The 10,578-nt window shown below is 39.1% G+C and overlaps 1 pseudogene; it reads left to right on the top strand.

The window, feature by feature from the left end:
- The first annotated feature begins 1,779 nt into the window (after nucleotides 1-1,779).
- LOC110306523 lies at nucleotides 1,780-10,323 on the top strand (annotated as a pseudogene).
- The last annotated feature ends 255 nt before the right edge of the window (nucleotides 10,324-10,578 follow it).

A 10,578-nucleotide genomic window follows, 5' to 3' on the forward strand; every position in this document is an offset into this window, starting at 1 on the left:
ATACCAAGAAACTGGAAGCAACGCAGACGTCTCTCAACCGAAGAATGGATACAGAAAATATGGTCCATTTACACAATGGAATACTAATCAGCTATTACAAACAAGGGCATCATGAATATTCCAGGCAAATGGATAGGGCTAGAAAATATTATCCTGAGTGAGGTAGCCCAGACCCAAAAGGAAATGCATGGTATGTACTCACTGCTAAGTAAAAATTAGCCCTAAAGTTCAGGATATCCAAGATATACCCTGTACACCTAAAGAAATTAAACAAGTCAGAAGGCCCAAATGAAGATGCTTAAATCTCATTTAGAAAAGGGAATAAAATAGTCATAGGAGGCAGAGGAAGGGAGGTAACACAGTGTGAGTGGGATGGGAGAGGGAAATATGGAGTGGTCAGAATCAGGGTGATAGAGTAGACAGGGCCAGATTTCCAGGAAAATAAATGGAAATCTGTAGCTGCTGGGGGCAGGGGGAGAGAATCTCTAGGAAGCCCCAGAGACCTATGATGGGAAAGCTCCCAGGGGTCAGTTCAGGTGACCTTACCTAAGATGCATAGAGTGGGTATATGGAAACTGAAGAAGCTACCACCTATAGCCAGGCAGGACACCTGGTGGAGGGACAAAGACACCAACAGACACAAACTTCTTCCACCCAAAATTTGTCCTACCTAAAAGAAATACTAAGACTAAGATGGGGCAGAGCCTGAAGGAATGGACAACCAATAACTGGCCCAACACAATACCCATCCCATGGGCAGGCACCAATCCCTGGCACTATTAATGATATTCTGTTATGCTTACAGACAAGAGCTTGGTATAACTGTCCTAGGAGAGGTTCTACCCAGCAGCTGACTGAAATAGATGATGTCCACAGCCAAATATTGGGAAGAGTTGCGGGAGTCTTATGGAAGACTTAGGTAAAGGGTTTAAGGCTCAAAGAATTAGGAACACTATAGAAGACCAACAGAATCAACTAACTTGGACATCTGGGAGATATCAGAGACTAAGCCATCACCTAGAGAGTATACACAGGCTGGATCGAGGCCTTTGGAACATACATAGCAGACATGCAGCTTAGTCTCTGTGTGAGTCCCCCATCAACTGGAGAGGGAGCTGTCCCTAAAGCTGTTGCCTAACTGTGGCATCTAATACCAAACAAGGCTGCCTTCTCTGGCCTCAGTGGGAAAGAATGTGCCTAACCCTGCACAGACTTGATGTACCAGGGTGGAAGATACCATAGGTCCCTACCCTATCAGAGGAAAAGTGGAGGGAATGGGAGACACTATGAGTGCTTATAGGGAGCAGCATTTGAGATATAAATGAATTAAACTAATTTATTAAAAAATGTCTGACCAACTTCTGCCAACAGGACTCATTCTCTGGTCTACATATTTTAGCCCACAACTTTAGCATGAGACTTTTGCTTTATTGGAAGCCACGCTGTACTAGGAACCCCTGAGACCAAGCAAGTATCCAGAATACCAAAGGACACAAAGGTATTCAGAATCTCAAAGGCAAGATTGGCACCTAAAGCTCGTGATGTCACCCAGAGCACAAAAACCCAAGTGGATACACCTTAATGGACATGGAGTCTTGAGGAATACCCCAGGACACACAGTCAAGAAGACCAGAGAGGTAACAAACCAAGAGAAAAACAGACAAAAACTCCCCATCTAACAAAGATAAACACAGAAATCAACAACTAAACCTGTAATAACCACAAACCCAAAAGAGTAAAGGCCAGAGTAAAAACACAATCAACAACAGCCAGGGCAATATGGCACCACCGGAGCACAGCCACCCAATGACAGTCAGCCCTACTTATTTCAACACAACTGAAGTAAGGGAAAAATCATCCTAAAACCAACCTTATGAAGATAATGGAGGCTTTTAGAGTATATGTTGATACACATTTGAAGAAATCCAGAAAATACAATTAAGCATGTCAAGGTAGAATAGAAGCAATAAAGAAAATATTAACTGAGGAAAGAGTAGAGATGGAAATCTAGATAAGAGTAGGAAATACAGACATATGCATCATGAGCAGAATACAAGAGATAGAAGAAAGAATCTTAGGCACAAACAGTACAATAAAAAGTTAATATATTGTTCAAAGAATATGTTAAGTCTATAAAGATTCTGGAACAAGACATCCAGGAAATCTGGGACCCGATGAAATGCTAATAATTAAGAATAATAGAAGTAGAAGAAGGAGAATATTTCCAGTTCAGAGACAGAAAACATTTTCAACAAAATATTAGAATAAAACATTTCTGATCTAAAGAAAAACATGCCTATAAACATAAAAGAATCTTACAGAGCAACAAATAGATTGACGAGAAAAAAGGCCCCTTTGCCACATAACAATCAGAACAAAGAAAAATTAAAGGTTGCAAAGGAAAATGCCAAGTAATATATGAATACAGATGATTAGACTTCACCTCAATTCTCAACAATGACGCTAAAAGCCAGAAGAACCTAAAAAGACATTTCATATACACTAATAAACAACAGAGTCCAGCTCAGCCTATACCCTCCAAAACTTCAGTCACAATATATGGAGAAAATAAGGTGTTCTGTGTCAATACTAAGTTTAATATTATCTATCTACAAATGTGACTGAAAAGTTCTGAGAATTACAGTGAAACTGGCCATCTAGAACAGATAGGCCCAGACTGAGGTGGTGCCCTCTGTCTCTGCCTGATCATGAAAGCCCCCAAGATATGTAAAGAAGTAAAAGAGCATTAAACACAGTAGAAATATCACTTTTGATGCGATTGTCAAAAATGCTGGACAAATGAGAAACCAGATTTTAGCCCCAGAACTTTCTGGAACTATTAAGTAGATCATGGGTATTGTAATCTTTGGTCTGCAATAAGGATGGCTGCCATCTTCAGGCCATCATAGATGGCATCAACACTGGTGCAGGGTAATGCCCAGCTAGTTAAGAAGCAACAAGAGAAAATATATCAATCAAAGACTCTATGATTGAAACAAACTCAAAAAGGTTGATAATAACAATATATATTCCATCATAATAAGGAAAATATTAATAACTATTTGTTAATCTTAAAAGCATATGAATGTTAAGCATCATGCATGGTGTGAGCTTCCCTATAATTGTGATTGAGTCTTACTACAGACTACAGTGCTGGCTTATGTCCTGTATATCCCAAATCAAACTACTTATTTATGGAATCAATCTGTATCTCTTAACACTTTCCTCTGACTCATCCTCTCTAGCAATCAACATCCAAATGCAAACATCTTTTTCTAGAGTTCTCTTGCTTTTGATCTTTGTTTTAGATTTTAGGAAGACTAACTGTCTCCTGTTTCCTATGTAACTACTCTGAGTTTATTCCCTAGATTTTTATCCATGGTTATAGATCTGTAATGTCTAATCAGTATCACACTGGTATTTTTCAAAACAAAAACTATATATAAATGACCAATATTCAATGAAAGATATTCAAAATCTTTAGTCATCATAGAAATTCAAATCAAAACTACACTGAGATTTTATTTGCTCCAATCAAAATGGCTATCATAAAGAAAATATATAATAATTGCTAACAAGGGTGTGGAGAGAAAAAGAGATTTTTATCCTATTAGTAGAAATGAAAATTACTGTATCCACTATGTATTTAATTATGAGTGTTCATTGAAAACCTAGAAATTGAAATATATGTTCCATCTCTTTCATATGGGGATAGTTATCTGAGGAAAATAAAGACAACATATAATTAGAAAACTACATAATGACATTTATCACAACAGTGTTCACAAGGGTCATGCTATGCTTTTGGCCTGTGATCTTATAAATACATAAAAAATATGACATCTATAAGTGGGTGTATATTTATGAGTTGGATATTACTCAGCCATTTACAAGAATAAAAAGCATGTGATTTGTCGCAATAATGAGTGGAAGTGGATATCACCTTAAACAAATCAATCCAGACTCAGAAAGTATGTATTGATTGCATTTTGTCTCTTATGATTGGAGTCTGGATTTTAAAAATAAGTGGAGATACAAGGGAAGACTATTTTTCTTCTTTTAGTGTTCCTTAATTATCTGCAGCACTGTGTGGAAGATTGAGTCTTTTTCCCATCCAAATTAGCATATCTATTTTTATTGCCCTTGTTCAGCCCATATTCCTGTTAGTGTCATGTTGATGAGACTTTATGGATGTCGCTTCTGAAACCATACATACATTAAACAAACTGAGAGGTCATACTTAGAAATACATGTGTATAAACATATATGGATGCAATAATAATGGTGAAAATAGAGGTCTTAAATTTGAAAGAAAGCTAAGGTGTATGAGAAATGAGAAATCAGATTAATATAATTATATTATAATCTCAAAAGTATAACAGTAAGAAGTAAGAGAACAAATAATGTGGAGATAAAAGTAAAGCCTTATTTTCTTGCTGCCAGTAGTACCATGCTTTTAAATAATAGTGCCCACATCAATGGGATGAGAGGCCCTTGATCTTGTGAAGATTCTATGCCCCAGTATAAGGGAATGCCAGGGCCAGGAAGTGGGAGTGGGTGGGTTGGGGAGCAGGGGGAAAGGGCAGGGTATATGGGGTTTTTGGAGAGGAAACTAGGAAAGGGGATAGCATTTTAGTAAATGAAAAAATATCTAAAAAAATTCATAAAAGTTCATAAACAATAATAGTGCCTACAAATAATTGCTCTCTTTGTACTATAAAATCTTTCTACTCACCTGCTGCTGATAGTTACAGAGACAAAGTTTGGAGCTAAGATGAAAGGATGGACTATCCAGAGACTACCCCAGATGGGGGTCCATCTCATAATTAGCCACCAAACACAGACACTATTGCATATGCCAGCAAGATTTTGCTGAAAGGACCCTAATTTAGCTGTCTTTTGTGAGGCTATGCCAGTGCCTAGAAAATACAGAAGTGGATGCTCACAGTCATCTATAGGATGGAACATAGGGCCCCCAAAGGAGGAATTAGAGAAAGCACCCAAGGAGCTGAAGGGGTCTGCAACCCTATAGGTGTAACAACAATATGAACTAATCAGTACCCCCAGAGCTTGTGTTTCGAGCTGCATATGTATCAGAAGATGGCCTAGTTGACCATCAATAGGAAGAGAGACCCCCTTGGTCTTGCAAATTTTATATGCCCCAGTACAATGGAATGCCAGGGCCAAGAAGTGGGAGTGAGTAGGAAGAGGAACAGGGCAGGGGGGAGGGTATAGGGGACTTTTGGGATAGCATTTGAAATATGAGTGAAGAAAATATCTAAGAAAAAAAAAAGAAATGATACAACCTGCATCAGGCTTGTCATGTCTAACTTAGTTGTGAAAGTGGAAGATCATGATGCCAACAAGTGAGACTCTCTAGTTTGGACTTTGTGAAGCTGGAAGAGTAAACAGATGTGATCAGTTATCTCACAATCAGAATGGGAGGCATGGAAGTAGAGTCATGGAAGGAAAGCCTAAGGGGAGAAGGAGAGTGACTTGAGAGAGGACAATGGCAAGCTGACTTGCCATCATTTCCACCATTATTTTTCACAATCCTTCCCATAGTGCAAGGCAACAGTCCTCTAATTCAAGATCAATGACTGTACATGGCAGATTGCAAGATATCGTAAAACACCTTTCCAGTCCTGTGACTGCCTGACTGCTTAGATAGGAGAAGTCTGGCATGTAGAAGGTATATTTTCTCTGGTAGAATACTAAGATAAGAAATAATATCACACTCTACTACCTGGTCTATTCGGTACCTACATGACACCCACCTCACCAACCTCATTTAAAGAAAATCATTCTTCTGTTGATATTTTCCCTGAAACATGGCCTACAATCAATACAGAATGTATGTCCATTCTGATGTCACACAAAAAATGACATATATATATATATATATATATATATATATATATATATATATATATATTCACATCCAAATTAATACTCTGTCTTGCCTTGTCCAAGAGGACAGAGAAATGCTAAGTTGGGGGTTTTAGAGTGTATTTGTTTGTTTGTTTTAGGGTGAAGTGTTCTTAAAGTTTAAAAGAGACACTTTTATTTGGATAATTCTTTTATGTCTCTCCTCACATGTATGTCTCAAGTGTTTCTATGGACACTGTATATCTTAATACGGCTGGATAATTTAAAACACACAGCTCATTACTAAGCCCTCATAGGCTTTAGGAACATTTTGAAAGAAGAGCATATTTGACTTATTTTGTGTTTGGCTTAGCACAATTGCAGCTACACTACATTTTAACAGTTGCTAAATTTTAACAGTTGTGATCAGCCAACAATCAGTTCTTCCTGCATAACTTCTGTTTTAGTTAGGGTTTTATTGTTGTGAAGATACACGATGCCCAAGACAATTTTTATACAGGCAAACATTTGATTGGGGCTAGTATACAGGTTCAGAGGTTCAGACTATTATCATTATGGCAGGAAGCATGGCAGCATTGATGCAGACATGGTGGTAGAGGAAAGGAGTTCTACTTCTTGATCTGAAGGCATCTCAAAGGAAACTGTCTTCTACAGATAGCCAAGAGGGGGGACTCTTCCACACTGAGTGAAGCTTGAACACTAAGGAGACCACAAAGCCTGCCTACACAATGACACACTTCCTTCAACAGGTCTGCACTTATTTCAACAAGGACATAGCTCCTGCTATTATAATATTAGCTTGAGCACGCGCGCACACACACACACACACACACACAGACACACACATCCTACTATTAGCATATTCCAACCATCACAATTTTCAGTAAAATATAGGTAGGAAAAGGGATGACTTGTCCATAAAACCAGACCATGACAATAGGATTGGCCTAGATCTTTGACACCAGCCCAGGAAGAACCTTATACCCCTTCTGATGCAAATTGTAGGTTTCCCCTTGATTTGATGCCACTCAGAACTAGTTTTCTATCATAAGTATCCAGATAAATTGCAACTTGTGCAATCCTGTTTCTTCCTCATCATCTTTCCCCCGTGTCATTTCCCTAGTTCTCATACAATGTCACCAGTTATTATAGAGGTATCCCCTGATATATATGAACAATAAAATCAAACCAGTTAATCAGTATGTATAAGAACTGTGATAAAGCCTGATTGTTGTTATAAAGAAGCAAGTCTTTATAGAGGTGCTAGTAGTAGACTTTAATTTAAAGACACATAGAAGAAAATTTCAGTAAGTCTGTGCACATTCAAAAAAAAGGGAGTAGACAAAAAGGTACCAGCTAATGAATGCTTTGTATACTTTGGTACTGTGTGTTGTGGTATATTTTAAGTTCCCTATATTCCAGGGAATGGTTTTACAATATTTAAAATTTAATTCTATTGCTTATCACCATTTACATTATGTAAAAACTGCTGAAGGAAATGGCAGAGAGAATTAAGAAAACAGAGGCATTCAAGAAACAAAATATAACCTGTTATATTGAAACAACGGGATTTGAATAGCCTTTCTGTGACTCTGGACTCTGTGAGGCACAGAGCAACAAAATAATTACTGAGTGTATCAGTCAGTTTTCTGTTGCTGATAATATAGTGCTACAAAGAGGGTAAGTTATGAGTCAGAGGTTGATTTTTGGCTCAGGATTCCATTTCAAGGTAGTGATATCTGAGGATAGCTTTATATGACTGGCATAGTCCAATTAGTAGTAGTAGATTATCATGCAGCAAATAACAGGTCTCTCTCTCTCTCTCTGTGTGTGTGTGTGTGTGTGTGTGTGTGTGTGTGTGTGTGTGTGTGTGTGTATGTGTACCCAATGCTCCCTTTATTCCATAACAGCACTAGAATTCAATCATAGGGCTTCACCACATAACCTTATCTTGCAATTAACTCTCATAGACCCTAGTTTCAAACATGCAAGTTGAATTAAATTTCATTCTTCTCCATACCTCACAATGGATATTAAATTTCAATATATGGTATTGTGGGAGACTGGACACATACCATTTTCCAATCAAAATCCCAATTAGAGAACCTGTATATAGGAACAGAAGACAATAGACACTGAGTGGAGAGCTGTATCCATAAGCAGTTCCAATTGTTCCTTTTTAATGACTCTATTTCTAGTAGTTTAGGCTGCAAGTAAAGAACACCTGTCCATCATCTAAACTTATAAGATACAATTTGCAAAACACATGATACTCAAGAAGGACAAAGACCAAAGGGTGGACACTTTGCCCCTTCTTAGAATTGGGAAAAAAAAAATTCACCCATGGAAGGACTTACAGAGCCAAAGTTTGAAGCTGAGACAAAAGGATGAACCATCTAGAGACTGCAATACCTGGGGATCCATCCCATAATCAGCCTCCAAACGCTGACACCATTGCATACACTAGCAAGATTTTGCTGAAAGGATCCTGATATAGCTGTTTCATGTGAGGCTATTCCAGGGCCTAGCAAACACAGAAGGGGATGCTCACAGTCGGCTATTGGATGGATCACAGGGCCCCCAATGAAAAAGCTGAGAAAGTACCCAAGGAGCTAAAGGGATCTGCAACCCTATAGGAGGAACAACAGTATGACCTAACCAGTACCCCCGGAGCTCTTGTCTCTGGCTGCATATGAATCAGAAGATGGCCTAGTCAGCCATCAGTGGAAAGAGAGCTTGCAAACTTTATATGCCTCAGTATAGGAGAATGCCAGGGCCAAGAAGTGGGAGTGAGTGGTTAGGGGAGTGGGGGGGAGGGTATGGGGGGATTTGGGGATAGCATTGGAAATGTAAATGAATAAAATACCTAATTAAAAAAACTCCTTTAAGTTTGAACAACTTCAGTTCTTTCAAAAGATAAAAATACTGAGGGAATGGCCAATCAATAACCAGCCCAACTTGACACACATCCCATGGACAAACATCAATCCCTGACATTAGTAATGATATTCTGTTACTCTTACAGACAGGAAGGAGTCTAGCAAGTTTTCCTCAGAGGCTCCACCCAGCATTTGATTCAGACAGATTCAGACAACCAAGTCCAAACAGTGGCTGAAGCTTGGGGGCTCCTATGGAAGAATAGGGGGAAGGAGTGCAAGTCAAAGGGATAGGAACTCCACAAGAAGGCCACCAGAGTCAACTAATCTGGATCCTTGGGGGCCTTTAGAGACTGAACTACCATGTAAAGAACATATATGGCTACAAAGGCTCTCAGAGACTGAGACATCAATAGAAGAATGTACACAGGCTGGACCTAGGCCTTTCCACACATATGTAGCAGATGTAAATTTTGGTCTTTAGGTGGGTCCCGAATAACTAGAGTGGGGGCTATCTCAAAAGCTGTTGCCTTTCTGTGGGATATGATCTTCTACGTGGGCTGCCTTGTCTGACCTCAGTGGGAGAGGATATGCCTAGCCCATCAGGGACTTGATACTCCAAGGTAGGGACCCAAATCTGCTCAGAGAAGAAAAGGGAGGAAGGAGGGGAAAGGGGAAGTATTGTGGGGGCAGTGAGTGGAATGTATTTCAAAAAGTGAGGGAAAAAAGGATAAATATACAATCACTACCAAGTCCTCCTTTTTATTTAACATTTTCTTGAGAAAAATTTCATAATTTGGGGTCAGGAATCTCCAATAATTCCTATCATATTCTCATCACTCATTCAGTATTGTGCTATCTAGATGTTATTCAATTTTAGAAACAAGAATACATACTTCTACAAAGTGGGAAATACTTTCACAGGGCTGAATATAAAACTAACAGGCTTTAACTTATTAAAAATAGAAGAGTAGAGGGGCTCAGGTCTAGGTTGCAGTGGATATGCTCCCCAACTCAAATGAGTGGGCTATCACTATTGCTGGCATTCCGCAATCCATCATTGAGTCTGTCAAACAGATCTGTGGTGGTCATGATGGAGACCCCCAACCCCAAAAGAGTGTGCGCATTCAGTACTGACCAAAGCCTTCTAGTTCTCCAGTCATCTTTGCAGGTGGTCAGGACAGGTACACAGAACAAGCAGTGACAGTGAGAGCTTTCCCAACACCACCTCTAGAGGTGGTCCCTCCAGGTCAGGAACCTTGAATTCAGCTCTCCAGAGGCGAAAGGCTATTAGTCAGGTTTGGATGCATTTGCTCAAACTACTTCTCATGAACTCGTCATTCCAAATGATTTTATTGGCTGCCTAATCAGGCATCAGGGAGCCAAAATCAATGAGATCCATCAAATTTCTAGGGCGCAGATCAAAATCGCAAACTCAGTGGAAGGATCTACTGATCATCAGGTTACCATCACTGGATCTGCTGCCAGTATTAGCCTGGCTCAGTATGTAATCAATGTCAGGCTTTACTCAGACACAGGTGGCATATGGAGCAGCTAGAACAGTCCGGATTTATCCACAGTCCCTTTCTGATGCTCACCACCACCCCATGACTCATTTGTGTAGTTTCTGAAGAGTCAGCAAGTCCTGGCTTTAAATAGTTTGTAAATTTTCAGTTTCTACACATTATATCATCCAATCATGATTTTTTTAATTTAAGTGTTTTAATTCCTTTCAATGTTCAGCAGTTATGCTGAGATATTCATATTTAGTTCCATAAGCTTCTCTCCTGGTTTTTTGGCTCAAAAATTTTGT

This window comes from Mus caroli, chromosome 12, assembly GCF_900094665.2.
Source record: "Mus caroli chromosome 12, CAROLI_EIJ_v1.1, whole genome shotgun sequence".
In the NCBI taxonomy this organism is placed as follows: Eukaryota; Metazoa; Chordata; class Mammalia; order Rodentia; family Muridae; genus Mus; species Mus caroli.